This window comes from Haemaphysalis longicornis, unplaced genomic scaffold, assembly GCF_048455015.1.
Source record: "Haemaphysalis longicornis isolate Haplotype H1 unplaced genomic scaffold, Haemaphysalis longicornis Haplotype H1 scaffold_2, whole genome shotgun sequence".
NCBI lineage: Eukaryota > Metazoa > Arthropoda > Arachnida > Ixodida > Ixodidae > Haemaphysalis > Haemaphysalis longicornis.
The window spans coordinates 134,302,659-134,307,405 of record NW_027526295.1 but is presented as its reverse complement, the minus strand read 5'-3'; the positions used below and the strand labels follow the sequence as shown (position 1 = coordinate 134,307,405).

The following is a 4,747-nucleotide window of genomic DNA, read 5'->3' as shown; positions in this document are numbered from 1 at the left end:
CTCTAGAAAATGTGGGGTCGGATAGATACAGCGTGCCTGTGGACAAAGGATGCGGGCGGATGTTGGTCAGCACTCTCCGTGCTGGGGTATCTAGCGGAAAAACCCTTGCGTGCGCTTCTTTTACTCGTCAGAAGGCCGCTATACAAAAAGAGGGGCATTGTAATTGCAATAAATGGAGTGACTGCTTCTTTGAAGATGCGTTTCGGGTATGCTGTATGGTAAATTTATAGTTCAAAAATTCTATTTGTTGTTGGTATATTTTTCATTCAACACATCATCAAGCTCCGCATAGAAGGACATTTTTTATCGCATCACTGGGAGATTTTAGACATGTTGATGCAGTCCTTAAAATGTGTACATAAGAATTGCAGGAAAGACGCACATAAAAGAACAGTTGAACGTACTGTGTTCTCGATGATGTCTTGTGACCATCATTGTTAGAATAATAAAAAAATTGGCACTCTGCAGGTGGCCGCTGCAAAGTGCCGGAAGGAGAGCTGATCTTGCGAACTGAACAGGCAACGCAGGCCCAATTAGCTGCACTCACCAGTTGCGGCCGTCCCTGGTGTCGCATTCCACCAGAATGAGCCAGCTATGAGGAAGGTACGTTGGCTGGCGCATGATTTAACCCGTTGGCGATTGCCCTCAGTGCCCAAAGGTTCTCCCTCCATTGACAGGAATACGGCCCCTGCAGGAGAGGGACGAGGGATTCCCCATACGTCGAAGCTCATGTTCCTCCAGGTTCTCAGTCCACCAAGCGGTGTGCCTCCCCACAGCTCCTCCTGTTCGAACCGGCAGGGGTACCCGTTGGCACTGGCGGTTTCCCGACGTGCCACTCAACCATCTGCCCGGATGGCCTGGTGCGCAAACGCCCCTGACTGTCCTTACGGGGAAGCAGCTGTGCGGAAACACATCCCAGCCTGCCGCACTCAAGAGCTTCGATGTACAAGCTCCTTCGCCCTCTCTATTGAGGAGAAGCACACGCTCTGCAGGAGCCGTATACCCCGCGAAGAGCCAGCAGGCAACCCACGGACACAAGGCCTAACAAGGCATCGAGGCGCCATCTACACACTCAGCCTTCTTCCGCAGCTCGTCTAGCTCAATTCCAGTGGACGGCGCCTGCAACACTTGCGGTGGCGACCGTCACTGGAAGACAGCTGCAAAGGCCCCGCTCTCCTGCACAAATCGACAAGACCAGCTCTCCTCCCAGGAAGCACCGCATTAGGGGACTTGCCCAAGAGCGACCAAGCGGGACTTTTGCCCGGTGTGCCACGCAGAGGACCTGCCCATGCGCGCACAGCGGGACTTCTGCCTGGAGTTCCATCCAGAGGACTTGCCCAAGGACGGAACAACAGGACTTCTGCCCAAGACACCGCTCAGAGGACTTGCCCAAGAGCGGAGTAGTGGGACTTTTGCCCGAACGCCGGCCAGAGGACTTCCCAAGGCCAGCCAAGCGGGACTTGTGCCCCTAATGCGAGCAGTTCGGAGGACCAGCCCAAGAACTGCCCGGTGCTTCCATAGTAACCTATGATATTAGGTACTTTATATATTTTTCGCGAATGTTGTGGTGGAGCACATGGTGGCTACACTCCCACTGCTACCATGGCCTGTATCACCAGTGCACTAAGCCACAACACCCGATTACGAAGGAGTGGCAGCATTTTAGGAAGAGCAGCCACAGGAAATATCGTTGCATTAAAGCGCAGAGAACTGGTGTAGTACGCGAAGTGGTGTGGTCTTGAAAGAGAAAGAATAATATATCTTACTTATAAAAAAATCGAATTGCAGTCTTCGGTGTTGGCTTCCTCAGTACAGGACAGCTTGAGCTCGGGTCGCATCAACAGCGCTCTCCACCAGGTGACGCTTATCATCGAGGGTGGAGCTGGCCAAGGCACTGTCCCAAAGCTCACAGGTGGAAAAGAGTACGAGGAGGAATAAACGACCCTATGAAGCAAAAACGAAAAACCATGAATATGCCTTTGAAGCAGCTAACCTTGGGTAAGAGTCCTTAATCCAGGACCCCTTGAGGCCGTCGGGCTGTTTGTGCTCTCTTCCCCAGCCAAAGCTGATCGTCATAGTCCGATCTAAACACTGCTCTCTCCCTGTGCTCAGGGGAGGGGAAGGGCAGGGGGAGTAGGTTGGGGTTCTTATCGCAGCCCCACACAATACGGTAAAGCGTGCCCGGAGCCTCACAGAAGCGGCATTCCGAGGAGTAGAGTGTGGGGGCCAGAAAGTGGGCTCTAGTTGGGCGGGGAAAGGTGTTGGTTTCGATGCATCGAAGGTGGTGTTCTTGTTCTTTTGTAAGGTTTTGTGCGGAGGAACGTACGTTCTTCGCTGCATGCGGTAGTGCTACGTGATTTCTGTGTAGGACAAAAGGGAACAGACACGCCACTGCTCGCCGAACTCCTGACTTGCCGGGCACGCATTGGCGGGAGCCCAAATAATCCTTACACGGTGTTGTGGAGGATGCTTTAAGAGAATTTGTGTGGCGCAGGGTGGGACGAAGCTGCTCGAGAATGTTCGGCATGCTTGTTGGCAGTCCGTAATGATGATCTCTGCAGGGGTTTGAGCAATTGCTAGGGCTATGGCCACTTCTTCTGCCCGTACTGCATGGGTTGTAGGAATTGATGCACTTGTGAGGAGGGCTTGAGCTGTAGTCACAACAGCGGTCATAGCTTTCCTCCCGGGATAGGAGGAAGCGTCCGTGTATACTGTGGTGGAGTATTGGCCGTACCGTTAGAAAATTGCTTTCGCTCTGGCGTCTCTACTATCATGGTGGTGTGTTGGATATATGTTCCGGGGCAGTGGGGCCACATCAATAAATTGACGAATCTCACGCGGAAGCTGAGTTGCATCTGCTGGGGGGTGTTGAAGCGGTGAGCGCAAGCACAGCTGGTTCAGAATCGTTCTGCCAGTGGAGGTGGAGCTCAGACGTAATAATTGGTTCATATGATGAGCTTCGAGGAGTTCATCCAAGGTATTACAAAATCACAAGTGTAGTAGTTTCTGTGTCGAGGTGCTGACAGGTAGTCCTAACACCATCTGGTATGCCTTCCGTAGGATAGTCTCTACCTTGTCCTTTTCAGCCTTCGAGAGCACAGCCTAGGGGATGGCGTCAGTGACCCTTGATATAACAAAGACTTCGACTAGCCTTAGCACATCCGCCTCTCGCATACCTATCGTTTTTGTGCTGACCCTGCGGATCATGTGGGATACTTGTTCCGGGGTGTGCTTAAGTCGGTCCAGCAGTTTGGTATTGGAGCGATGCGCTTGTAGAAGCATGCCTAAGATTCTCACCTGCTGAGTTGGAACACTAGCGTGGCCATCCACTTCTAGGGAGATGGTTGGCGACCCGGGACGGAGGGAGTTTTTTACATGGTAGGTAGCGCACGTCGTGGTAGCACAAGCTAGGCCGCATTGTCGTGCGTATTCACAGACACTATCGGCTGCCTGTTGTAGGTTGGTTTCCATTTCCCCCCAGTGACCCATGAGTGGCCCATATGGGGATGTCATCCGCATATAATCCATGGCATATGCCTGGTATGGCATCCAGGAGCGGAGGAAGGCCTACGAAGGCCTATATATTAAACAGCAAGGGGGAAAGAACCGCACCCTGGAGTGTGCCCTTGTTGCCGAGAAAAACTGTATTGGACTTTAAACCTCCAACCTCCAGAATGGCTTTTCGGCTGTCTAGGAAGTCTTGAATGTATTTGTAGGTGCATTCCCCGCAGTTAAGGCCATTCAGTTGTTTAACGGACGACATACCAAGCTTCGCAAGTGCTCAGCGCTTATAAAAAATGCCGCGACCAGGATTTGAACCTGCGTCGTTGCAGCGCCAACGCAATGTACTAAACACTTTACGGTCACGGCTGGCCGGGGTCGGCGGTCGTTGGTGCTTTTGAGATACTGCGGATGAGAATGGTTCTGCTGTAAAAGTAAAAAAAACATGATCCTTCCGTTAACCGAAATGTGGCGGCAAGCTCAAATGCAGCTGGAGAACTTCCACTTCACCATGGTCATATCGTTTCTTGTAACGAAGAGCGAGCTGAAATACAAAAAACAATGCCGTGACCAGAATTCGAACCTGGGTTATTGCGGCCAAAGCGCAAAGTACTAACCTCTATACCATCACGGCTGCCCTGGGAGGACGGTCACTGATGCTTTTTTTTAGATTAAAAAACGTGTGCTTAAGTCAGGTTACGGGTACAAAACTAATATTTGGGAAAGCTAAAAATTAAGAAAAACACAAAGTGGGACAAAGTCGGAAAGCGGGAAACAGTATTGCCGGGCCGAGTTTTGCTGCGGTTCATGAAGGCTCTGTCCTTGGTCTGCCTGTTTCTCTTGCGAATATGTACAGACGGTATTACAGGTTCCCTAGCGTAAGGCTTCTCATAACAGCGAAAAAACACCCACGCCATTACCTGTGGGGATAAATAAAGCACAGCCACACCTGTTGCCCCTCACTGAGCAGCCCATCGAAGTTTATGATAATTTAGGACAGCTCAGTTGCAGTGGTACGTTGCGTTGAGGTATGAGGCTCTCCTTAGAGGCATGCTTAAACAGCCATGCACGCGTGGGGTAAGCTTCGGGAAAGAACTATCCCCTGTATATATGCAATAACAATACCACTTTTGAGCTGCTGGCAAGCTGCGATACCAGCGCAGAAACACAGGCGTTATAAGCAGCTCTGAGGTACGAACGCTGTGCCCGTTTCAACAGAATTTCGCGGAGCTTCTCCAGTGATACT

General features: G+C 51.4%; 1 long non-coding RNA gene and 1 other non-coding gene across 2 annotated transcripts; one reads left to right on the top strand and one right to left on the bottom strand.

The window, feature by feature from the left end:
* Positions 1-473: 473 nt before the first annotated feature.
* LOC144167399 (uncharacterized) lies at positions 474-1,185 on the top strand. The gene is made up of 2 exons (XR_013321983.1): positions 474-603; positions 678-1,185. It is a non-coding gene; the product is annotated as an uncharacterized LOC144167399 (long non-coding RNA).
* A 2,878-nt stretch (positions 1,186-4,063) lies between these two features.
* Positions 4,064-4,135, bottom strand: Trnaq-uug (transfer RNA glutamine (anticodon UUG)). The gene has a single exon. It is a non-coding gene; the product is annotated as a tRNA-Gln (tRNA).
* Between the last annotated feature and the right edge of the window lie 612 nt (positions 4,136-4,747).